The sequence below is a fragment of the Cotesia glomerata genome, linkage group LG5, assembly GCF_020080835.1.
Source record: "Cotesia glomerata isolate CgM1 linkage group LG5, MPM_Cglom_v2.3, whole genome shotgun sequence".
Classification (NCBI taxonomy): Eukaryota; Metazoa; Arthropoda; class Insecta; order Hymenoptera; family Braconidae; genus Cotesia; species Cotesia glomerata.
The window spans coordinates 9,212,189-9,239,904 of NC_058162.1; the positions used below are offsets into that span (position 1 = coordinate 9,212,189).

Sequence of the window (27,716 nt, forward strand, 5' to 3'; positions counted from 1 at the left end):
ACAGCAAATAGTTTAAAATAAGTTATCTAAAAAACTATTTGATCTAATGTTGATGAACTTCACTAAAATTTGCCATGCGAATAAACCCACAAATTTGCATCCTATTTCAGAATTTTAAGCTCAATATTTAATGTAATCCTTCAATTTTACTTCTGTAACTTTCTTCATCATTGAAATGAAGAACGAAGAAGTCATTAAAATTTAATCTAATTGAACTAAAAATGATAATTAACAAGATTTACGTAAGATCTAATTATCTGAGCTTCCAAATAATGATCCTCTGCTTTCCGTATAATAATTCAAAACATTAATTAATCACGAAATAATTATCCAGTACCAGCGAATGCGTTTCCATGATTCTGGTTAGCTCGAAGGAAATCAATTCCAATGATCGTAATTATAGATGAGACAGATGATGGTATAACTACGGAGTCTACTGGGAACTGTCTATCAGTTGACCCTTAGGCCTTTGATGTGTGATCCAAACAAGGTATTGCTTTCACCGAACCCAATCCAATAACCTTTGATCAGCCTCAAAATTATTCATCCCCTTCAAAAGGCACGCTGTTTTTTGTTCGAGTGTTTGTTCAGTCTTTATAGTTGAAACTTATCCGAATTATTTAAATGACAGTGAGTTGTTCAGGCGCCCATAATGATTAGAACTAGCAATGAATCGCTCTTTGCGGTAATAGGTTAGTTTTGCAATTCAGATCCGAGACACTTCAGCTTGGGTGCGCACGCGTCACATCTGCTTCTCGGTGACTTGTAATGGTGCATACTCACAGATATGTTGGGGTGTATAGGGTGTATGTTGCATATACAGTTGAATCAAATACGAGAGTAGGAGGTTAGACAAAGAACCAAGAGGAAAGGAGAGAAGAGTAACCAAGTAGTTCTGAAATTTCTCAAGGGCTCTACAGGGTGAAAGTGCAGTTGATGCAAACCTTTGAGGGGTTTCTATGTACCTCGAAAGCCTTATCACCGAATACTTGAATATGCACTTACTCAACGATCTCTAATTTCGGGCAACTTTAACCTCTCAACATTTATGTTTTCTTAATCGTCAACGTAAACCCGAGCTTCGAATTATTTCAGTGTATTTATACCGAGGGGCTGTCTAAAATAGTTTCCGTGAAGCTGTAAGTTGATATGGTTTGAGAAGATCAAATTGTTCAGCTCTTGTGATAACTTTGCTGGTATTTTATTTTCCAAACTGCAGCCTAATCAGGAAGCCAAGTTAGGCTGAGCCTCGCAACTGCGTTACATCCCAAACTTCGGCCTGGTTTGGATGCCTCACTTACCGCAAGTTTGGAATTCGGCATGCCTTACTTGCACCAAATCACTGCCTCACTGAAATTTCTAGTCGGGACGTTGCTGAGAGGAATGTCGCGTTAATTACTAAATATAATCAGCATTTAACTAACAGTGAAGAACAATTTCAAGGTTTGCTACAAACGGTAAAAAAACATAGAGAAGACTTTCCGAGCTGTTCTAAAAAAAACTTTATGTAAATTGTACTATTGAAGGTATATTTACCATAAATTCGTAATACATCTGTATTTTTTTAGCGCTGTTCAGTGAAATTAGTCAGTAATCAATAAATAATAAAAACTTTTCATCAAAAAACTCTTAGAAATTTATCATTTTAATTTTTTGATTTATAATATTGTTTATTTAAGTGATTTAAGTCGATTTTTCGTATTTATAAATAAATATTATTATTTTTTTAAACAGTTCGATGTTTGAGGCCTGATAACTCCGAAATGGTTCTCCGTACGCATATCGTTAAATTTCCTACAAGAATATGTATCGATCATATCTATAAAATGCTTCGTTGTCGACTAGCAAAATTCAAAAGTAAAAAAAAATTTTTTTCTATGTTATTTAAATGGAAATAAAAAATTAATTACAGCCACCTCTATACATTAATATTAAGGGCTGAGATTTTCATAATGTCTTTGATTAGGGACACTCTGAAGAATTTTCAAAGTTCTTCGAAAAAAAAAAAAATAGTTTGTTTTTTTGAAACACTCTAATATATATATTATATAACACTAATATATATATTATATAACACTAATATATTTCTTCTGTGCGTGTGTTTGTCACTGAACTCCTCCTAAACGGCTGGACGGATTTTAATGAAATTTTTTGTGTGTCTTCCGGTGGATTCCAGAATGGTTTAGATTCACAATTAAGTTCACGGGAAAACGTTTATTTCATAGATTCTTTATTTATAAATTGTCGTTGACCTTGAGTACCCACATGCACTTTTCATATATATATATATATATATATATAAGATAAATAAAAAAATTCATGTGGGTACTCAAATAAAAGGTCTTGATAAGTATAAAATCAGAATGGACTTATATTTACGAAAATATTAATAATTAACGAATGATTATTGTATTTTGTTAACTAATGATGTTTTCAACGATATAAGCTCATTCCGATGTTACACTCATCAAGACCTTTCATTTGAGTACCTACATGCACTTTGATATATTTTTCATATATACATATATATAGTATATAGGGGCCTGGGGCACTACGGCCCCCTTAAGCCGGTTTTTTCTTTTTGTGGCTTTTAATCATCAAATTCATTTATTTTCCGTCTATTTCGAATGAATCAGTCGAAATTTTGCAAAAAATCGAAAAAAAAAATTTTTTTTTCACTGAAGCCATTACCATTAAAATCTAGAGATTCTTCTTCTAGAAAACGTCGTCGAGGGAAAACCACGATTCTTACGAGTCTTGAGTATCGCCGAGAACTTTTAAACAAATAAAAAAAAAAAAATAAAATCAAAACCAAAAAATTAAAGAAAAAATTTATTGCAATGAACATGACTCAGAATCCATAGAGTCTTGGATTCAGTGAAAAAATTGTAATAAATGGTCTGATGATTCTTGCGCAGGTATTGGCAGAGATTATTCTGACGAATATATCTGTGATCATTGCGAATAATCGTATAGTCATTAAATTATCGCGATGTGATTTCCTAATTATCGAACATTTTTATTTCAAGTTTTATTCAAAGTTTGATTTTTGTTAACGTTTTAAAAAATTATAATAAATTTTACTGTTTAACTGTTAATTAGTTTTAAATAGATAATAATTAATAATATAATTAATTTCTTTTGTTGCACATAGAGGTTTTAAACCTACGTACAAAAAAAAAAGAGATGTTATTTAATAGCAAATTGGTTACATTAGTTTACATTGAATAAAATCACATGTTGAGTTTTCAGATTGAGCTTTTAAAATACGTAATATCTTGAACCAGACCTTTTTTTTTTTCTATATTTTTATCAAGTCAAAATTAGAAATATGAATTGCGTAGAGTAAGACATCCTTGAAGGAATTCAAATAAAACTTTGAGATTGGGTTTCTGCCTGGTGCAGAAGATACCGCGATCAATAATTAATAATATAGTTATTACTGTTTTAATTTCAAAAAACTGTGTTTTCAATTTTTTATAAGCAATATAATTCAACTTTTGATTAAATTTTTCAGTTCAATTAAATTTTTTCTTATTCATTTTACCCAACATAAATACCATTGACCTGAAAAAGCCTAAAATAATAAATTCTTTAAATTTATCACAATTCGAAAAAAAAAAAAAAATAATTTTTTCGTTACATTTTTTTTTCGAGTGGTCCATTATGTCCCACATATCGCATATTGGCCCAAAATATCATAAAAACATTATAGAGGTCATAACTTGACAGAAATTGAAAAAAAAAATTTTTACCAAATTTTTACCCAAGGCCAGAAAGTTAGATTTCCTGGCGTATGGGATATGATGGCCGAGGCGTAGCCTCACTACGAGGCGTAGTATCACATACGTCAGGGTATCCAACATTCTGTTCATGGGTTGTATACTATTTTTCTTGCTCTCCAGCCGAAAGTACGCAACTCCGTGAAAGGGGTTTTACAAAACCGGGGGGGGGGGGGGGGGCGCCGCCCGACTTTTGCAAAGCCGAGGCTTTGCTGGTCGGGGCGGGTATAAAAAAAAAAAAAAAAAAAATAAAAGTTAATAAATTGAAAAAAAATGTTATTTTAAACTTTACTAACAAATACTCTGATTAAGAGTGATGTCATGCACAGAATTTGTCACAAATATTTAAACGCATTCTAATTACAGAATTTATTTTTTTAAGTTGATTAAAAATTAGTTTTTAATTAGTAATCGACGGCTAAGAAAGATTTAAATTAAATTATTACAAGTTTGTAGAGTACATGGATCGTTTTATAAACATTGCTTTACTAACTATCAAAATATAAAAAAAAAAAAAAGCAAATAAAATTCACAAAACTATTATGTTTTATTTTTTAAACTTTTTATATAAATTATTTGTGCAGTATTATTATTAAATAGTTCATTGACAATGATCTAATTAAAAATTATTTTTATTTTTTTGACATTTTTTGGTTAGTTTATGCGCTGACATGTTACATACAGACGATGTAGATCAGACTATACATGACCATTTCAAAAATTTTTCACGGTTATCTTTGATACCTGTAAAAAAAGAGGAATTGTAAATAAAGAAAAAAGAAAAAAAAATGGTAACACAAAATGTTTTTTTTTATTATTTTTTTTTTTAAATAAACAATGAAATATGTTTTAAACCATCAGATGTGTTTATCTTTTACGTTTTCTTGATATCAATATACTTTAATACACAGTAAAAAATTTTGCGTCATTGCGTCAAAAAATTTTGTGTTAAATATTTAACACTTTTATATGTAAATTTAACATTTATTGTGTTAAATTAACACAAAAAAGTGTTAAATTGACACAAAAAAGTGTTAAATATTTAACATAAAAATTTTTAACACAAAATTTTTTGACGCATTGACGCAAAATTTTTTACTGTGTATATTCTCTTGACATTAATATATTAACATACTTAAACTATTTTGCAAGTGTAAAATGAATAATAGAAGCGATTGTCAACCTCAACCAGTCCTTTGTAATTATTTCTGTTGTGTTTATATATGATGAAGGGTTGCCTGAAATGGTTTCCATGGAGCATATAAGAAATAAAATGGTCGAACTCGGATGGTAGCTTGGCTGTCGTTTTAAAGGTTACATTTAGGTCCAGGTGGTTTTAGCACTTGGATCATTCTCAGGGTGTCTATATATCCGGGATGAGGGTTAAAACCCACACCAGAAAAGTAACCTCGTCGGAAACCGCATCCACTTTCGTTGAAGCGTGTTTTATCTTCAACAACTCAGTTTCTGTCTCCCGAGTTAACTTGTTTCTCAGTTATTTTCCGAGTATATTTATATACAGATGTTGTAATGAAGAAGAAAGAGAGCCAGCCAGTAAGCTACAGTACGACGGCTAAAAAGTAATACCGGTTTCTTTATGGTTGCTTCCAAGACTTAATTTAGCTCCATTTTCTACCTTCCCCATCTATAACTAAAGCCTTTACCATTATAAATTCTGGAAAGTCCGAGCGCCATTAACAATTCATAAGAGTTTAATGTACGTTTTTGAGGATTACACCCCATCGGCATACTATTTATTATTATTTTATTTTCATACTTTACTCAGTTTTATTTTATTTTTTTTTTATTTAAGTACGTCTTTGTATTCAGAGTTTTTGGTCTCAAGAAACTCCCGAAAGCCTTGAGCAGTCTCCTTAGTGGGCACGTACACTTGATTTAAGAAAATGTCTCTAAAAAGTAATGCTAAAAAAAAACACCTAGACGCTACCAACAAAACGGCCATGCCAGTCCCTCAAGACAAGTGCATTTTTCAGAGCTAGCAGGTTCTTCTCTCACCAGTTTTGTCACTCGACTATTTTATTACTTAGATCCACTAAATTTTTAATACGTGTGATAAAACTTTCAACTTAACTGTTTTAAGTCATAAACTATTCACTTTATTTATCAATTTATGCAGTTCTAAGAAGAAAAAGCTAGATTATATTTTTTTTTTCATATCTTGGCTGAAAATTCTAAATTTTTCAGATTTTAACATTATTAAAACATCAAACTAAAATTACAATGAATTGACTCAAAAAGTTAGTAATAATGCTCTAACAAAACTTTAAAATAAACACGGTTAACAAAGTGGCGTCAACAGTTCAACAAAATGGCGGCATGTAGCAATGCGTGCGCATCTAAATTTAGCCCTACGATTTTTTTCGGTTTAATAACCACCAGAAAAAATTAATCCACTTCGCCCAAACAAATTCTGAACGTCAATTTGTAAATAATAAATAAAAATTAAGAATCAATAAATTTAAAAATTTGTTTGCTTACTTTTATTGTCATAAAAATCTAAAAAATTGTAAGATGTCTGTTTTGATTTTAGTATCATAACAGATTAATTATAAAAAAAAATTAAAACATATATCGCTCTATTTTAAGCGAAACGTTTTTGAATAGATTACTATCTGTGACTTTTTTAACATTAACGCTAATTATTTACAATGATAATTGTCAATAGAAATGAACCGTTTGCTGGTCATTAATGAGTTGAATATTTTTGTCATTATTAATGTAATGATAATCGTGTTTCGAGCAATTTAATTTCAAAATAACTGGGAGATACGTGTTGGATTTTTCAACCCTCAATATTAATAATTACCAATTATCCGTAATAATAAACTCGGAACGACGTAATTCACGAAAATGGATTTAATAAATCTGTTAATAAAATAACAATAATAATTAATAATATATGCAAGTATGGGATGTGTATCGAGATATAATCCAAATTATTGGGAGTAAATTTAATTTTAATTCGGTTGAACAGTTGCCGACGTTTGGATTTCATGTAATAATGGTATAAATCTAGCAAGCGAGGTGTTAGTACGATTGGCAAATATTTCAGTATGTATATATATTTATTTTATATATATATAGATATATGTATATATTTATACCAGTCAGATAGGTAGTGCAGAATACAGAGTATACGGAGTGATGGAAGCAGTAGCAGCGCACGGCACGTTGAACGTTTTAATTCAATATACCAGTGCCCGGACATAGCAGTACGTGATTTCGTTGCTTTTCATATATCTACCTACAGTCTACAGCCCCCCCCCCCTCTACCTTCCAGTCCAAGCTCACCAGCTTAATGTGAAAATCGAGTAAAAAGGGCTGAATAAAATCAAATATAAAAAAATCGAAAAATAACAAAAATAGTCGGTAGTTTCTCCAGCTCGGGTTTTTGTCTGTTATAACACGGAGACCATCATTTTTATTTAACTTCCTGCCGGTGCAGTTCCTGTTCTGTTAAACCAGCACATATTCTTCTCTTCCAGCACAAAACAGTCCCACGTTCGGAGTAATAATCCATTAAGCACCGGACAAACTGGGATCCGTTTAAAAATTTATTGACTGTTTAATATTTTTTTCAATCCTACGAAATTTATTTACATTCCAAGATACTTAAATGTCGATGTAGTAAAAATTAATTTGGTGAAATTGACGCGAAAATTTGGAGTATTTTTTTTTGACAGAATTAGAATTTAAGTCTTCTTTTGTCGTAAAAAACGTAAACTAGAAATTTCATGTATTTCTGCTTTGTTTTGTTCGGTCGGTTTTTTCCGTCAGTTTCACTCACTGCTGATTTCGATCTAACGTACATTGACATGACATTGGTGTGCCAATTGCAAAAAGAAAAAGAAGTGGCTTCTACGGATTAGATTCTAAACATGGAATCACAACACGTTGACAGTTCCATGTTATTTTAATGAAAAATTTCCTGTTTTTTTGTTAATACATTGAAAAAAAATTATTAAAGAATTTGATTGTATTGTCTAAAAAATTTAACAACTCAATCCTAAAATTCAGAAATTAAGAAAAATTCTTGAAGTAAAAAACCTGACTTTCTTAAAAATAATTTTCTTGATTCCAAATTTTATCTTTTTAACTTAAGTTAATTTTTTTTTCACTTAAAGAGTTTTAATATTACGATTGAAGAGTTTTTTTAAATTTCATATTCTTTAAGATAAAAAATTTCATAAACCAGCATTAACTTTTCCACAAAACTACACGACCAATTCCGTATATTTTAAGTTTCCAATATACCCGACTAGAAATTACTTTGGGATTACCCAGCGTATACATCTGGACCTGATTGGGTCCCGATGAGGCACGCCCAATTGGGAAATCCCTATAAGGGCCTAATTAGCCCCCAATCGGGCAATCCCAACGTAAAAATAAAAATTTTTATTCAGTTTTTCCCGATAGGGCCCTGCATGGGACCTAAATGGGAAATCCCAATGCAAAAATGAGCAGTTTCATTCAGTTTTTCCCAATAGGGCCCTGTGTGGGACCTAAATGGGAAATCCCAACGTAAAATTAAAAATTTTTATTCAATTTCTCCCAATAGGGTCCTGTGTGGGACCTAAGAGGGATAACCCAACGGAAAAAAAAAATCCAATTTCTAAATTTTCCCCAGTGGGATCTGTGTGGGATCTAAGAGGGATAACTCAACGAAAAATAATAATAAAATTGTTAAGTTTCCCCGAGTGGGATTGGTGTGGGACCAAAGAGAATTTTCCCAACGTAATGTAAATAAGGCATTGATGGGTTTTCCTAACTGGGCTCGTAGTAGGATCCAATTGAGATAACCCAACCTGAGAGTAGATGCATGAAGAAATAATCTTTAAATTTAGACAATCGTTTATTTATATAAAAAATCAATCACCCAAAGATCTGTGAGCTTATATTATTAACATATATTCATTGTAAATTAATTAGAAATAAAAATAAAAATTAGCCGATAAGTATAGAAAAGAATTAGGAAAAAAAATCATCTAACATTGATAAATAAAAACTACAAAATTTAGCTTCATTGAATTTTACATAACCTTATATTTTGAAAAATTTAATTTCACGAGATTAAAAATACATTGTAAAAAATCGGAATGAATTCGGAGTAAATCTTAATCCAAATTAAAATTTAATCCCATTACTCGGAGTTTTGGTGTAAAGTAATTAAACAATTTACGTGTAGAGTGAATCCGAAGTTTTTTTAGCGGAGTTATTTTAGATTAATTTGGGATCAATTCCAGATTAAATTTAAGTACTCCACAGAAAAAAAAGGTTCACTTGAGCCAAGAAAATATTTTTCTTCCTAATTATTTTCTTGAGCGAAAAAAAAATTTTTTTTTGGCACAAGAAATTTCACTTATTCCAATAAAATTAATTTTCTTGCTTATTAAAGAAATAAGTATCTTGATCCAAGAAAATTTATTTAAGTTAAGAAAATCTTGTTGTTTTGAGAAAATTCAGCCTCTTGCTCGAAAAAATTTAGTTCTTGGAAGAAGTAAATTTTCTTATCTTGAAAAAATTTCTCTCTTGCTCCAAAAAATTAAATATCTCGATAGAAGTAAATTTTCATTAATATTTTTATTGATCAACATGTCAAATGGGAAGATCAAATAATATTGAATCATTTTTTTTATTCAAAATGTATAATTGCACGCTAAAATAATACAAAATCAGTATCAAATATTTAAGAGAAAAATTTTCTCAAGGTGAGAAAATTTTTTTCTCAGCTGAAGTAGGTGGCGCTGCTTCCCTAAAGTATCTAAAAATCTTGATCAAATATAAAAATTTATTGTATCAAGTATTTATGATAAATTGAATTAAGAAAAAACTACTTCCACCAAGAATAAAATTTGAAGAAAAATTTTTACTTCGGCCAACACAACTTCGGTCTTCCTTCAGGCATCCGAAAATTTTCTTAAACCAAGAATTTTGTTCTCCAGTAAAGGAATTTTCCTTTCTGTGTGAGTTCTTAGACTGAAATACATTTTGATGTTGCTGAAACAAGATTCATACTCAGAATTTTTACTTCTTAGTATAAAAAAAACTTCTAATTGAAGATAATTTTTATTGTCAGTATGTAAAAATTCAATTTTTGAAAAATATCCAACTTTTGAGGATTCACATTTGCAAAAGAATTTATATTGTAAAAAAAATTAAACTTTTTCATAATTAAATTTTTATCCATACAATAAAATTTTAAAAATTAACTTGCTTTTCAAAAAAATTTTAATTTTCAAAAAAAAATTTTTTGTGTTAGTATAAGGGGGATTCAAAATTCCAAATTAAATCGGACAGTTATAAGGAATTTTATTTTTTCAATTTTTTTACATTTTTCGGTAAATTTTTTTTTTTTTTATTTTTCAATTATTTATTTAATTTATACAAAAATTCTATTTTCACGTCAGTAAAGTGGATAAATAAAAAAAAAAAAAAACAATTTCTTAAAGCTTGCGCATAACATGAATAATGTCTCAGTCAACCAGTAAAGTTCATGTAAACGAGATAGGAACTATCCTCGAGCACTCCCGCTTGGACCAGCGGTAACGTCAAGGACTGAGGACCCAGAGGATGCAAGTTCAAGCCCAACTCACGACAAGGATTTTTTCGATCAACGATTTCATTTCAATTCAAATTAAATTTACTAATGGGGTCTAATATAATATGAGTATCTGATCCCAAATTATTTTTAATCTTTTCGAAAATCATAATATTTTTTCTTTCAAAATTTAGATGGGGTTCTGATAGGGATTTCCCCCTTGGGACCTAAAAGGGATTGCCCAATGAGGGCCGCTTAGGACTTTGCGTGACATCTCCATGTGGGGTCCCTATTAGGAAACCCAACGCGGGCCCAATAGGTCTTACATTAAAATTTCTAGTCGGGATACAAAATCACTTTTACCCAATACCATGATTGTATAGGGCGTGGACTCTAGGATTTTCCAATTCTTCGAGTTTATTTGTATCAGCAATCTCTTTAAAGCGTTTTTTCATCCGTCTAGGACGAAAAAAAGCTCTGGTGTTATTTCTATGATAACTTTTATTTTTATTCCGCGATTCAAGTGATGTTGAAGTGGTTGCATTTGGAATAGTTCCAGGGAGAAATAGAATAAGAGAAAGAGAGAGACGAGAAACGACAACGGTGTTCCGTTTGCATCATCATCTCACGGCACTTGGAAACGACCTCGTGGACTGTTAATGAGATGAGGTTGGGACCCGGCAATCTCTTCTACGTCTACATTCCCAGCCACCGAATTTACTCCTTCCTCGGGCTTCCGCCCCCAGCTCTACAATAGCTATCCTTCGTCTGCATCTAAACCAACCTCTTAACCCAAATCCTCCGAGTGAACTGTAACATTCACACCTGGACGGGTACAAATCCGGCTACAGTTGTAATCTCTTTTAGGTGTGATGTGTACACTATTTCTACAGCTTCCTCTGCATTGGAGGTCGTTACGGCTATAGCCCCGACACCAGTCACCCTTCGACTTAAATCCTATCGGCCATTAGCACAGTAATTCCTGCTTTGGAAACACTGTAACCTAATTACTTACTAAATAAATCACTTTACCGAGAGTCCTCTCGCAGTAAAACCGATTTCCAATTAAACTTTAACGGGTCTAAGCTTCACTTCTTTTCTTCTATTTCTACCTCTTTACTTGGGACCAAATTTTTTTTTTTTGTTGTACGACTTCTATTAGCAGCAATGTCCTTTAAAATATTTGTTCGAAAAGTCTCATAAGTCCATAAGTCAGCTTACTTTTCGAAGAAGACAAAAAAAAACCTTTTTTGCCATTAAAAATATTTATCAAACAATTTTTTCCACAGAATTGGATTGAAACCATCACGTTTTGATTTTCAAAATTTTCCCGCCTGTTATTTGAACATGGCGTACGCTTTAAACGTAAAACTGACACTCGAAACATATTTAACAGACATAAAGCTGATGGGCTGATAATCCTCGTAAATTTAGCTTGTAAAAGCTGAATCATCAACTTTAAAGCATAAAAGCCATCCTGGTGTCCTATTTCGGAGTTTATCCAGATGATGATAGTTGGATGTGTTGATGCGAAATTATCCGAGTAAATGGCTAAACTCTGGTAGCAGGTACACAACCTAATTCGGTGATACATCAGAGGGTTAATCCCAGAAGATCCGTACCAGCACACACATTCATCTCCGTATGTTAGTATTCGTGGGTGTCAGAGTTATGTTAGTCCGTCGATGAAGCATCAAATATAACTAGCAGCCTGTATGTATGACAGAGGTACCTCTGTACACAGTTTCTGATGACAAATATCTAGTCCTAGTTCCTGTACCCATACCCTCACTTTCACCATGCTCCCTTCTTCTTGTGTCGTTGTCTGAATAGACAACATGTCCGCTGATGATGTTGTCGCATAATCGAGTCAACTAATTAGTGGACGTTAAGTGACTGTCTGGTGTTCTGCTACCAGAATGGTTCAATTAAAATCACAGACTAATCAAACTCTATGTTAGCTCGTAACATATCCATTTTCAGGGCTTCCATGCAAAATCAATCAATGCTGGTTTAATTAAATTTATAGTTCACTATTTACTGGCGAGAACTAGTCTCTAGTTTTAATTAATTGCAAATTTCAGCGACCTTGTGAACAAAATTCTAAGCCAAATAAGTCTAGTAATTTTTTCTATTATCGCATTATCTATCGTTTCAAATTGATCAATTATGAACAAAAATTTTCTGATATATTTTCATGGAACCTGATATGCTTTTATGTGTCGATATATAATTTTTGATATCACTATATATGACCTTATGAGAAAATTGGGCATATCAAAAGCATTTTTTCATTGAAAAAAAACGTAAATCATTGATGATCAGCTTCAAACTTTCAAGAGTAAAGCCTATTTTGCTCAACTGAATCATCATAAAATGAAACTCTTACAGAAATGCATCCCTTTAATAATCATCAAGTTAAAATCCACTTTAGCGTGTTTTAATACCGAAGAGCTTTATAACATAAATATAATTTAATACCCGTGTTGTCCATTTTACGACCCGCGCTCCCAAACATGGTCCAGGTGTGCAATTAGTTTAACGATCACTCGGCTATTTCCACAACCCACAATCATGCAATCCTCACTGTCTCTGATAATAATCACCAATACGTCATCCAAAAAGTATTCGCACGCGAATGTCGTGGGTGGATTCAGTTTTCATCCATACATCCGAGCCAGTTCCAGGTGTGGCTGTTTATTCACGCAAATCTCATTTCATTAATGTCTCCTGTCCCCACTCTATACGATGCACAATGGCTTCAACGCAATAGATTGGATTGATAAGAGCCGTCACGTGCATGAAAGATTAGATGGCTCATTAAAAATTTGTGCAACCTTAGTTTTACAGTTTATTTTCAGAACAAATACCTTCTTTGTTCATCAGCTTTTTGTTTTATGTAGAACATGGAACATATAGTGCATGATATAACATATAGCTCATGAGCAAGAGGTTATTAGTATACGGCGTATATTTATGCACAAATAAACCTCGGTTGATAGTTTTACCCGGGTGGGCATGAGCATATGTGGGCAGTAACTTGAATAGCCCCGCAAAAGCGGTGTACTTTCCACATAATGTGTATACATAGAGAACATCACTTATACATGTGTAAACGTATGCGTACGCGCATTAGCATGTACATACACTTGAAAAGGTACCAACAGGATAGAACAGCACTGAGGAAAATAAATACCCCGTTCAACCAGTGGTTTTATTGTTGCTGTTAAAATATTTGATGCCAAAGTGGCAAAGCGGCTCGGCAATACAAGAGAAGTGGGCTTTAATGGAAAATATTTTCGCGTATCCTCGGCATAACTGATGTCTGAACAGTTTACAGTCCACATTATGAATATAGCGCGTTTCCCTGCCTACAGATCCTCATTGTGGACGGAAAATCGCTAAATACGTGCGATGCGGTGGATCGACGTAACATAAAAGCGTCTAGCAACCCAGAGATGTCCTTTAGATGCACGGGTATATTAATACATATGTAGATGATATGATACACAAACTTGAATGTATGCAGATGTATGAGTAAAGTAAAGTACTAAAGCGGTAAGCTGAGCATGTTTCATCGCGTTGAGGATTTTAATAACGTCTGTACTTTACTGGAGACTCAGTATTGCTTCCTCGTATCCTGAAAACCTCATTTTTCGCTTTATAAAAAAGGGTCCTTTTTTTGTAAAGCTGATGCTGATGCTGATGTTGATGCTATTTATTTTTAAGTTTTAGTTTTTTTATATCTCACGCGTTCTTTTCGCTCGGCTCAAGCTCTATGAATTTTTTTTGGTTGTTAATTATGCAGAGCTTTGTGGTTCTTTAGAACTTTTTCCATGGTTGTTTGTTAATTACACGAAAGCCTTTGTTATAACGAGTGCGAGATGTATGGAGAGCGATTAGCGCGACGGCTTAATCCAGATGTGGGGTTCTGCCAACTGTCCGAGTTTTTCATATTTTGATTGAAGTCTGATAAAAATGTTGGATTTGATAGATCACTGATTGTTAAGAACTGAGCTTTTTCTTCACTCACCGACACATAATCATATTTATAAAAAATTCGAATTTTAATTCAATTAACTCGTAAATGAACTAAAAAGAAGGTTGGATGTTTGAGAGTCGGTGTTTATCTAAATGACGTCAAGTATCATGAAATGGCGACATACCCGCGCATACAGTTGAGGTATGTATCAATATTTAATATTGTTAACTGCAACAGGCTTTTTAATTAATTTTTGTAATGAAACAATATTTCAAAAATATAAAATAAAGTTTACACATGCCATAATTCGAATTATTTCGCGCATAGTTTGTATGAACATCCTAAAATACTTGAAAGTCTCCCGTCCAGTATCGTCGAATATTTCCGGTAGAAATGTTGGATTTTTTTGTTGAGAAGTTGAAAGTTCTGGCCAGTTTTTAAAATAATTCAAAGGTAATGTATGTGAGAAGTTTATGTTGTGAACTGTTAGAAATTTGGGATGCAAGTCACGACGCCGATCACAGTTCAGTGAGCATTAGGAAACTTGGCTGAATCCTTTATTTTCGTTTTTCTGTTATTCCTTAACTCTTTTTCTATTGATTTATTATTTTGTGAAAATACAACAGTGGGAGTTAATAAGATTATGCTTGAAGTGTATTGTAAGAGATGCGACGGGTTTACATAATAAACTATTGAAATGGTATTGGGTGCATTAACAATGGGAATGTATGGCTTGAGGGTGCGGAATATGTTGCATGTGGTTGAAATATTGACCGAGCTAAATCAGGTTACTCTATACCTAAATACACATATATATATTGTACATATACATAGGTATATATTATATCGTACAATACCGCAACAGCTGCATGGATCCTCTTTTTCCAATAAGCCATAATACATTTGTCATGAATGCTTTATTGCAAAAAAATATATCCCATTAAATATATTTCCAATCCCGGGTGCTCTACTTGGTCACAGCGTTCACTACTTAATGCAAGTGTTTCGCTTCTCTAATACCACAAAGGCAAATAAATATTGTAGATATTCTTTTAGTAGTCGAATAAAAAGCATTATCGCTATTTCCGAATCCGCTGTTCATTATTTTGAGAATAAAAGATGATAATAGAAAAAAAAATAAAAATCTGCAGCAGAAAATAATGAATCATTAAAAACTCCGAGCTGTTTACATTTATCCCTGAGTAAAAACAGAATTCCGCCGCACCACCGCCGCAACACCGCTGCACGGCTTTTTAAGCGCCGCACCACCGCTGCACTACAGCCGTGAAAATTTTGATTATTTTACAAGTGCCGCACTACCGCCGCTCCAGCGCCGTGACAAGTAAATAAATTTCTATTTGCCGCACCACCGCTGCACCACCGCCGCACCACAGCTGTGACGCGCTCGGGTAAAAATAAAATTATTATTTTTTACGAAAAAATAATAAATTTTGTTCGACCGCCGCACCACCGCTGCACCACCGCCGCACCATACCGCCGTTTGATGGTATATACATTGAAATAAAATATTTGTTGATCATTCAAATAGCTTAACTAAATTTTTCTAGTTAACTATGGCTTGCAGCGCAGTTGGCAATGTTCGAGACTTCCATGCAGACGATCCAGGTTCGAACCCCATCACAGTTCAATTTTTAAAATTCTATCAGAGTTATATTTTGATAGTTAGTAAAGCAATGTTTATAAAACGATCCATGTACTCTACAAACTTGTAATAATTTAATTTCAATCTTTCTTAGCCGTCGATTACTAATTAAAAACTAATTTTTAATCAACTTAAAAAAATAAATTCTGTAATTAGAATGCGTTTAAATATTTGTGACAAATTCTGTGCATGATATCACTCTTAATCAGAGCATTTGTTAGTAAAGTTTAAAATAACATTTTTTTTTCAATTTATTAACTTTTATTTTTTTTTTTTTTTTTATACCCGCCCCGACCAGCAAAGCCTCGGCTTTGCAAAAGTCGGGCGCCCCCCCCCCCCGATTTTGTAAAACCCCTTCCACGGAGTTGCGTACTTTCGGCTGGAGAGCAAGAAAAATAGTATACAACCCATGACCAGAATGTTGGATACCCTGACGTATGTGATATGATGGCCGAGGCTACGCCTTGGGTTGTAATATACTATTACGAGGGTTATGTAGATTTTCAAATGAAAGAAAATCAAATTTTTAAACAGGCTGCAGGAATTTTGTATGGTGTCGACATCGCTGATTAACTTTAAGTAAGATTGTTTTTTTACTGTTGTTTAACTTCCCGCTAAGAAAAATTAAAAATTTTTTTAAATTCAAGAAGTTATTGGTTTTACCCCGTTTTGCGAAAATCGAGTTTTCATCAGATCTCGACGTTTCGAGAACCTAGGAAGCTGTCATGACTATTCCCGCGATGGTGTCCGCGCGGCTGTGTGTGTGTGTGTGTGTGTGTGTTTTTGTAAAGAATTTAATTTTTTACAAAAGCCATAAAAAGGTTTTTTGAAAAAAAATTTTTTTAATAACGAAAAATTTACTTGAAGCAAAAAAAAAGTATTTCCTGTGTTATTTAAATGGAAAATCGAACTTTTTGATTAGCTAAGCTGCTATTGGACTTAAACCCTTTAACACAGCGGCATAATTTTTTATTTTCTATACCCTACCAAATTTTCTGGTATACCAGTAAAAAAAAATATCGCCTTTAAATAATGCACCCTAATCTATAACAGCTTCTGTGTAAAAAGAAAAAAAAAATGAATATTTTCTTTTTTTAGAGCGCCGGAACCAGAATGATCCCTTAACGGATTTTATATTTTATACATCGTCGGATGATTGATAAATTAACCGGATACTTTATTGATTTTTAAATTGTAAAATATTTATTGTTTAGATAAATTCAATTGTCAACCTTAATGAAATGAATTATTAATTTACTTGCAATAAAAAATAAAAATGATGACAGTTTAAAATTTTAAAGCCTACGAAAGTGACGTAAACGTGTAATATTTTCGTTATTTTTATACACATTGTAACATACCCCATCCCGTAATGTCCTAATAGTCCCATTTCATTTAATTTGATTCTTTTCCGTAAAAGTTTGTTCGTTTGAAATGGACATGAACAGAAAACGTCACATTTCATTCGGACGTTAAAAGACAAAATGTCTTTCACGTTAAAAGCATCACCTTTTCAAGCACTGACCCGAGCTTTCATGTGAGCGAGAGCGAGAGATTCTTCTTCGGGAACAAAGGATATTTCATCGGATGACATCACGAGCCAACGGAACTGTAACAATCAACAAAGAGGAAAAAAGGCTGTTCTAAACGTATCGCCGGCACTCAACGTCATTACTTCCACCCTTTATTACTTTCCCTTTCATATTATATAGGGTAAATACCCTAATAGATGGACAGATATTATTTCTAGAAGCAATTACATTAGTTTTAAGAACAGAAATCTTAAGTCGTTATTTTTTTTTATGTCTACAAGTAGTTCTGAGAGCGAAAAGTAATTTTTTTTTTAACTTTTTATTTAAAATAATAGTTTAAAAAAATTATTTAAATTGGACCTCTCGAGGTTTTGCTCCGATAGCGCCACCACTAGTAAGCGCTTGACAGATAGCTGGTGGACATTATTTGTTATTATTTTAAAAAATAATAAAGAAAGTAAGATTTGTACATATAATTACGCTTATATTTCACTAACAAAGCTATAAGAATTTAGTGTCCATCTATTGGTGACACTTTTCTAATCTTTATCCAATAGATGGACATTGAGTTTATATGACGAATTTTCTTATTTTTTAACTTCCTGCTAAGAAAATTGAAAATTTTCAAAAATCGGGAAGTTATTGGTTTTACCCTGTTTTTTGAAAATCGAGTTTTCAACGGATGTTGACGTTTTGAGGTCCTAGGAAGCCTCCCCGAATGTTTCCGCGGTGATGTCCGTATGTCTGTATGTGTGTGTGTGTGTGTGTGGGTGTGTGTGGGTGTGTGTGTGTGTGTGTGTGTGTGTGTGTGTGTGTGTGTGTGTGTGTGTGTGTGTGTGTGTGGCCGTATGTAAACCTCTCATAACTTTTGAACGACTCGACCGATTTCATCGCGGTTAGTGCCACTCGAAAGGATTTGACCAAACTTAGATTTTTAATACCATTTAGACTGATTCGAAGAAGTAGATTTTGAGAAATCTCAAAAAAACTATAAAAAAAAATTTTTTGAAATGTGGTTTTTTTGGAATTACTTTTAAACTCTTTAGTGTTCATCTATTGGTATTAACTGTCCATCTACTGGAGATTTTGTCCATCTACTGGGGTTTTGGACTTTTTCTTACATTTTTCTTTTTTATTAATTATTACAACGTTTAACGAAGTTTTACTCATTTTTTCCTGGTTAATTATATATTTTTACATGAATATAATTTATTTTATCACAACTTATCTGTATATTACTATATTGTTTTTTTAATAGAATACGAGAGTTTGCTTAACCGTCCATCTATTGGGGTATTTACCCTACCTATTTATAAAATAATTCCATCCATAAAACACTGGCATTAAAATAAGTAACAACTCTCTAGACTTCTTGAAATTAAGACTTAAATGCCAAGAGTTTAAGTCTTTTATGAGATTTTACAAAGCTAAAATCCAATTAGCCGGTATTAAATCATTTCTGTTTCAAAATTCAATTCAATTCGCAGAGTTTTTTCTCTAACTTTGAAGATTATTCTACTAAACCCGAAGTTTTTATATCAGAAGTGCTCTCGAGTAAGATCGGTCAACTGTATCGAGTTCTTTCGTGAAATGCGCACTCTGGTACTTTAGTGTGGGTTTGCTATCGCGAGTACTTTTTATCTGCTTCTTTTTGCTAGCCACCAGCTTCACAACTTAGCTAATTATAGTAACTTTTAGATGCTGGTCAGCCTTTAAGCTGGTTCGCTTCTCAATCACTCGACTTCTCGTTTAATTTCACTGACAGCCTGCTTCTGTAAACTAATTTCAGCCCTTTTTTTTCAACTATCAAACTATCACTTTCTATAAATCGCACTTATGATGATTAACTGTTATAGGTTATAGGTGATACATGATGTATAAATCAACTTTAAAGCTCAAAATTTGGAAAACTTTTAAAAACATTTCGTTAACGAAAGACGAAAAATTCGTCTGATATCCTCTAATGAGTTCATATATCAAAAAAATAACATCAAAGTCAATATTCAAGCAACAAAATTTATTTGTGGTGTCAAATTTGTTGCTAATTAGTTACTCTAATCAGAATTTTATTGTTTGATTGGATTCCAACTCCCACTGACAAATTATGTATCCTAGAATATATGCTGGGTATAAGAAAATTTACCGAAAAAATATATGGTAGGATATATCCTTAGAATATATTCTAGGATATATTTCTAGTATATATTCTAAGATACATCATTTTTCCATGGATTTATGTGCTGATATATACGTATGTGTTACGTCCATTGATTATGAACTAGATTTTAGATCTAACGACGGATTAGACTACGGATTAGAAAAAAATTTTACGTATAACGGGACACATGTGAGCGCAAGTATGTACATCCATGGATATATCCGGAGTGTATACTGGAATGTACTAGCCCATATATCCTAGCATATATTTTTTCGGTGAATTTTCGTATATCCCAGCATATGTTCTAGAATATATTCTACACAGAAAAAAGTTTTCTGCTCTGCACGATACGATATTGCTACTGTCACGATCCACACGTTGCTATTTAGAGGAGAGTGAGGTTAGGAAAACTGTATACTAACGGTAGCAATAGTATCGTAAATGGCACCCAAATGGATAGTGACGGTCGCTATTCAGACTACTACTCATAGCTGTACGGATTGTACCCGTAACGATACACTCGTTGCTATACAGTAGACGGTGCCGAGCAGAAAATTTTTTTTTTCAGTGTAGGATATATTCTCAGCATACATCATTTTTCCGTGAGGGCAAGATATCATTAATAATGTCGGTCATTGCTAATTTTACAGACGTCAAAAAATAATGTTTTGTGAAAAGCATTTTAACAATCATAAATATGATTATAATCAGTAATCATGATAGCATAGAATTTTTTTGTTATAGACATATATACCCTCGATGTCGATCAGTATCACGTGCGATACTGTTAAATGGGATGTTAAAACTATAGTTAATTAACCAGGTGGGTCGATTAATCTGCCGTTGATCATAATGGAGCAGACATCGTGCCCCGATAATGTCTCAAGCAAACCATATTGGACATAGCTACCAATACGTATTACGTGCTCATGGCTCGCAATGAAAGTGCCAGGAGGAGCATGTTCAGCGACGATAGCGATCGAACCGTGGGTTGGAATGGCCATAGAAACGGCATCCAGCCACCATACCAACCAGCGATCCTGCTATCCAGCCACCCAGCTCTCTATATATTCTCTCGACTTCGTCTGGTTGCTCTGGTGTAGAGTCCTATCTGTCTACCTACACAGCTCGGAAGCAGTCGCGATGCCAGAGCCAGAGGAGGACTATCATCCTCATCACCAGTAGCAGTACCTGCACCAGTACCAGGAACACGTTGGAGTAGGAGGTATGAAATAATTTCCGGAACGTCGGTATACCCAGACGAGAATTCCAATTGATAATGAGAGTGCATTGATCGCAGTTTCAGCCAATTGCGTTGACGTAAAAAATCATTTTCTCGATGTTTGTCATTCTTTTAAAATGTATTCCGGGAGCTAGCTGGCTTTCGGTGACTTTTGTCTTTGGTTGTGATCCAAGTTTGCTGCGAAAATAGGAGATTTGAGAAAACAAAGTCTGAAATGGGAAAAAAGATTCTTTTAAAGAAGCTATCATAGTGAAAGATCTTCCTCGGGGCAAAAAGTTTTCGTCCGGCGGGACATTGTTCTTCGCGAGCCGGCTGTCGCGAAATTAATCAGAGGTTGTCCTCTTCCCGGATCTACGTGGGAGACAATCAAGGTATTCGCAAGCTCACACTTAAAAAATAAGAACAAGAACGAGGGTACGCGGAAGAAGAGAATCTAAAACTCGAAGAAGCCAACCGAGACTTTTCTTTTCACCAAAGCAGTTTTAAAACGCGTTCGGTGTTATTTATTATCGCGCAAGGTTAAATTCCGGTGATATATTAGCGGTACGGTAGGATTTTACGAGAACATTACGCCAAATTAAAGTTCTTTGGTTTTGTAAAAATAAAAAATAATAATAATAAAGAAAAAAGGGAATTTTAACAAAGAGAGATACCCTAACAAAAGTAACCGGTGGAAGAATGCATCGAGTAAGAGAAAGTTATCTCCGGTTTCTGGTAGCAATGCCGTGAGCTTGGAAGCTTTAAATAATAGAGCAACGTACCAGAGGTTAACCCTCCAATAGAATGAGATTCTGGGTCAAAGATGCCTACGTGCATTCCCTAACTAAACTGCTGCATAAGTTTGTGAATTCTCAAGGGAAAATAAGAAGGAAACGTGCTGAAAAAGCGGGATTTTTCTGGGCTAGCAAGTATCAATATAAGCGGGATGTGTCGGAGTTCAGTTCTTTAAAATATTTGGCTGGTGAACAACTTATTTATTAACAAGTTTAATCGATTGGAATTCGCGAAAACAAACTAACAATAAACAAAGTTACTGTGAAATAGGGAGGAAATTCAGCGAACAGCAACCCCCTGACACCCTCCGGGTGCATCCAAGTCGTTACCGCGAATTCAAAAGTTCACGGGAGTAATCCGTTGTGAACTATTCCTTGGCAGTCGAGTGGGTATGTAAAAGAACCCTCGTGGTTCGTGAACCGAGAACATACTGTGTTTCTCTAAAGTTACGCGAATAAGACTCCAGAGCTGTTCTGCGTTCTATGTGGTAACTATACAGTCAGTTTATATGCTTCGTATAAACTCGGTACGTGAGTTGAACTTGGATGTCATTGGAATCCTATTTCTATCTTTGGCTGATCCTGTCGAATAGAACGACTCACGTCGTTGTTTTGTGGAAACGCACTCTAACCTCTTCTGACGGTTCGAATCGATCAATGTTCCGTTTTATGGTATTAAATTCTACGGGTGCTTCAAATAAATCGTTTATTGGAGAAACTTTTCAAGGCTTGGTTGCTATTTCATTTTTTGAGTCTTCATCTAGTTACCTGTCATAACATTTTTTGATATAGTTTTATGAAAGTGTTAGTGCTCATTAAGCAATCGGTTACTATAATTGCTGTAATCAAAAAGATTGAGACAAATCGAAGAAAAGTGAGCAGATTAACTGACCCTTGAATTGATTTAATTTCCTTTGGGTACAAGTTTTGATGCTTCTGAAAGTTAAATTCTAAAGCTTTTTACGGTAAACTCGTATAACTTGGTAGTATAGATCAAAACTTAAACGGCCCAATAAAAAACGATATTAATAAGAATAAATGTCTATTTGATAACTTTTTTATGACCCTAGTAGAAATAATCTAGTTTTGTCTCGATTTAAAACATTGCACTGGCTAGCAATATCGAGGCAAAACTATAAATTGCGTCACCTAAAAAAACATAAACATTGCTTACATCGATCACACCTACGTTTTATGTACATAAATGTGTGTATGCATTTTGTGCGATAAATAATTTTGGATATCAAAAATTTCAACAAACAATATAAAGAAACATTTAAAAAATCCACAAAATGTGGTAAGCCAAGCCTGATAAGCTGCAGTTAAATACCCATCAGAAAATCAATACCTCAAAAAATTTTGTGAATGCCAGTCAGCGTCTAAAGGGAGCAACAGCTGCCAATAGCCTAATTGTTATTCCACTTGAGAGAAGGTAAATTACATCGGAAGATGTTTTTGGTATGAAGAAAGGTTTATGACCAGTGGTGAATGAAAATGATGACACTGTCGAGTGTTTAGCTGTTTTTATTGGCAGAGTTACGATTCATTGGATAGAGAGTTGGAAGTTGGAAAGAAGAGTCGGAAAAGCAGGACCCATAATTCCTTTCATCTGGTAGCTAGTAGCTAGTCACAGTACACGTGCTTCGAAATTACGTGACACGATTTTAATGATTCAGCTCTTGGACGATTTGCATCGTTGCATTTTCGACGTGACGCCTCGCACATACTGTTCAGTAGCAGGGACCGCCTATATAAATGCTAATAGCTGAGCCCGAGGATGCTACTCGACCCAGTTGCATGTTATTTGGACAATACCCCCCACATTGCACCACTAGATAATGCGATTCTCATTTTGACCCTACTTATTTGTTAAATGTATGTGCATACACTTTAAAGACGCATTACTAATTTATTTCGGGAAGTCCTTAGCTCCTCCTTCTCTTAGTATCAGTTCCCTTCCTGTTTCTTGTTTCCCTTCACTTGTTCCCTTTCGTTCCAGAGCTTCTGCATTCCTAATTTCGGTTCAGATCAAGTAAGATTGAATTCCTGAATTTTTTAAGCGGTTATGGCTTTAGTACGAAAGAAAGTTTATGAGTTCACTAAATTTATTCAATATAACATACGTGTGTCATAAAAATTTATCAGACTAGAAGCTGTTTACGTGGAAGACAAATTGGAGATTTGGTTGAAAGTTGTGTGTGGAGCAGGTGATATAAATAATATGAAGGACTGAAAAGAGAATACTGAGGTAAAGTTCAAGCTGGGATTCTTTATGTGTAAGAGATTACACTCGTTCTGGTGCAGGATGACTGAGTGAGGGCGAGCAGAATGAAAAATACTCGAGGTTATTCATGCCCCAGAACTAGAGACTAGACTGGAGAAAAAAACACACATACTGAAGAGCAATAAAGGCCGTTATAGGGATTATTTTATCAAAGTATTCCGAACCAGTGGCCATATGCCGAGCGCTAGAAAATTAAAATTTACTGTACAATACTATGCAAACAGCCGGAGTGTGCACAAATTGAACAACCCGCCGACGGATATTTGAAATCGGTATTTTGTTTGTTTATTGGAATTTAAATTTATTATTTCGTAAATATTGAAAGTTTACTGGATTATATAAAACCTCATGCATCAAACCGTTTCAAAAGACCAAGGCTCCAATCATTGATGTTCAATATTAACTCAACTGGCTTTTTCATTTACTGAAGTTTCTAGAGTTGGAAAATACACGCCTCACATCCCTTGTTGAGATAAAGAGTTCACTAAATCCGACCATGTAAACTGCAATCAATTAGTAAGTAGTTGATTCTAATGAAAATGATAAGTTACAACATTATATTTCATAGAATTTGTTAATTGTTGAAAAATTGATTGATTCGAAAACTATTTAATTTTTTGTGAAGTATTAATTTTTAATAAATATTGTTTCGCAAGAAAAATATATTTATTAACAGCTAATGAATTTTTTTTTTGGATAAAATTTGTCTTTTTTATGGTGCGATATGATTTTTCATTAATAAATAATACCATGACCTTTTATAATAAATATAAACTGATAGAAAAATTAACTTGATTTAAAAAAAGCTTGGATCAAGAAGATCATTTTACAGAATTTCCTAATTCAAGATTTTTCTCTTTTAAATTAAGTTAATATTTTTATCAGTGTAATCTATATATATAAAAATAAATTGCTGTGCGTTAGTCTCGCTAAAACTCAAAAACGGCTGGACCGATTTTCAAAATTTTTTTTCGTTTTGTTCGCTATAGTTCAGAGATGGTTTAGAAAAATAAAAATTTTTGAAAAACTCGAAAGTTCAGCTAAAAAAATAAAAAAAAAAAAAGTTAATTGCTGTGCATTCGTCTCACTAAAACTCAAAAAAGGCTGGACCGATTTTTAAAATTGTTTTTTTTTTGTTTTATTAGCTGTAGTTCAGAGATGATTCAGAAAAAAAATTTTTTTGGAAAACCCAACAGTTTAGCTAAAAAAATCATTATCATCAATCATCATCGAATAATAAAAAAATATAAAAATAAATTGCTGTGCGTTAGTCTCGCCAAAACTCAAAAACCGGTGGACCGATTGAAAATTTTTTTTTTGTTTTGTTCGCTATAGTTAAAGGATGATTTAAAAAAAAAATTAGGAAAACGGTTGACCCTGAAGGCCATCCTTGCAACTTCCCGCTAATTCCATACCTAGGCGCGTAAAATTGCACTTATGACGTTTTTGAGCTCTTCGAGCTCAAAAATAAAATTTATATGTTATTTTGAGCTCTCCGAGCTCAAAGAGACAGCTTTCCTATGCTTTTGAATTCTTTGAGCTCAAAAATCTTATCAAAGTTCGATGAAACACGATTTTTAAATTTTCAAACTGCTATAACTTTTGAATGAATTAATCGATTTTCACGCATTTGGCAGCGATAGATGTAGTTTTTTAAGCTCTATAAATAATTCAGAACATAAAAATTGATCTGATGAAACATTTCGGAGTTATTACAAATAAACACTTTTTTCGATTTTTTTCGACAACGATATCTCACGAACGCATCAACCGATTCTGACGCTTTTCGTGGTGATCGATGCAGGTTTTCAAGGTTAAGAGCTAATGAGTTTTTTAGGTCGATCGGTTCAGCCAATTCGGAAATATTTAAAAAAAATGAAAAAAAAAAAACAAATTTTTTTTTTCACTTTTTTTGCGATTTCTCGAAATCTACTGGTCCGAATCGGTTCCGACTTTCAGGAAATATAAGTTTGGCGAAGACCTTTCGAATGACATTAACTGCGATCAAATCGGTCAAGCCGTTCAGAAGTTATAAGAGGTTTATACACACACACACACACACACACACACACACACACACACACACACACACACACACACACACACACACACATACATACAGACGTACGGGCATCATCGTAAAAATAGTCAGGAAAGCTTCTTAGGGCTTCAAAGCGTCGAGATCTGTTGTAACCTCGATTTTTTCAAAACGGGGTGAAAACAATAACTTCCCGATTTTTTGAAAATTTTCGATTTTCTTAGCGGGAAGTTAAAAATTTTTGAAAAACGCGAAAGTTCAGCTAAAAAAATCAAAAATTATTAATTTTGTGTTGGAATCGCTATTGTTACGCTTGAGCCTCAAGGTTGCAAGAGAGTACCAAAATTGTTCGATATATAGGAAGATACGTACAAGTATACTGCAGAGTTGTACTATTTACCTATTCAGTTTGTTGGACATAACCACAAATCTCAAGAAGAAACGCAAGAAGAATATTTGTCATTACTTTTGTTTTGTTCGTGTTTATTTTTGTAATGTTTACATCTATCTATCAATGGGGTATTCCATACCAAATCGACCACTTTTGAACCCGACCCCTTTAGATTTAGCTGAAACTTTACGATTCTTTTCTACCCTTCAAAAGACATTTTTGAGAATTTTTTCAAATTTTTTTATCTAACCCAAGAAAAGTTATGAATTTTTCAAAAAAATGGCTTTTTTATTTTCAAATAGCCATAACTTTTTTAGGCATGACCTTTGGGTACCTTTTTCTTTTAATAAATTTTTGTTTTTGAATGAACTTTTGGAAAAAAAACGCAAAAAAAAATTAAATATGATCAATTCTATAAAAAATAATCGGTTTTTTTTAAGCACAATCGTTATTTTTTCGAAGTTGGTGACTTTTTGTTTTTAATTTTTTTTCTCAAAAAAAAACTTCAATCAATTTGACAACTATTTCCGCTCATCCCGGGCAGGGCCGATTTTTTTTTATATTTTTTTTAATTGAAAAAAAAAAAAAAATTTTTATTTTAGAAAATTTGACAATTTTTTTTTCAATTAAATAAAAAAAAAATTAGGAAAACGGTTGACCCTGAAGGCCATCCTTGCAACTTCCCGCTAATTCCATATCTGGACGCTTAAAATCGCAATTATGCCGTTTTTGAGCTCTCTGAGCTTAAAAATACAATTTATGTGTTGTTTTGAGCTCTCCGAGCTCAAAGAGATAGGTTTTATATGCTTTTGAGCTCTTCTAGCTCAAAAAAGCCATTTTTTTTTTTTAATTCATAACCTTTTTTGGGTTGAACAAATAAATTTTAAAAAATTCTCAAAAATGTTTTTCAAAAGGTAGAAAAGAATGATAAAGTTTTAGCTAAATCTAAAGGGGTCGAGTTCAAATGTGGTCGCTTTGGCATGGAATACCCCATGTATAAAAATGAATAGCTGTGCGTTAGTCTCGCTAAAACTCAAAAACGACTGGACCGATTTTGATAATTTTTTTTTTATTTTGTACGTCATCAGGTATAGTTAGAGGATGGTTGAGAATAAAAAAATTAAAAGTTGAAAAAAAAAAATCCTAAATATTAAGAAATCAAAAATATCAAGTAACATCAATTGTTTCCTGCTTCACAGCAGTATTTCATTTGTCACCTATATAAGTCTATCTATATATATAGATAAAAATGAATAGCTGTGCGTTAATCTCGCTATAGTTCAGGGATGTTTTCGAAAGAAAAAAATTTTT

The 27,716-nt window shown here is 33.2% G+C and overlaps 1 protein-coding gene and 1 long non-coding RNA gene across 7 annotated transcripts in view; both read right to left on the reverse strand.

Annotated features, from left to right (window-relative positions):
• LOC123265137 (tetraspanin-5) overlaps positions 1-27,716 on the reverse strand; it is a 160,992-nt gene that overhangs the window by 101,246 nt on the left and 32,030 nt on the right. The gene's annotated exons all lie outside the window — the stretch shown is intronic.
• LOC123265182 lies at positions 2,607-17,017 on the reverse strand. Its single transcript, XR_006509525.1, has 3 exons — positions 16,940-17,017; positions 7,522-7,526; positions 2,607-2,618 (listed from the first exon to the last, which is right to left on the reverse strand). It is a non-coding gene; the product is annotated as an uncharacterized LOC123265182 (long non-coding RNA).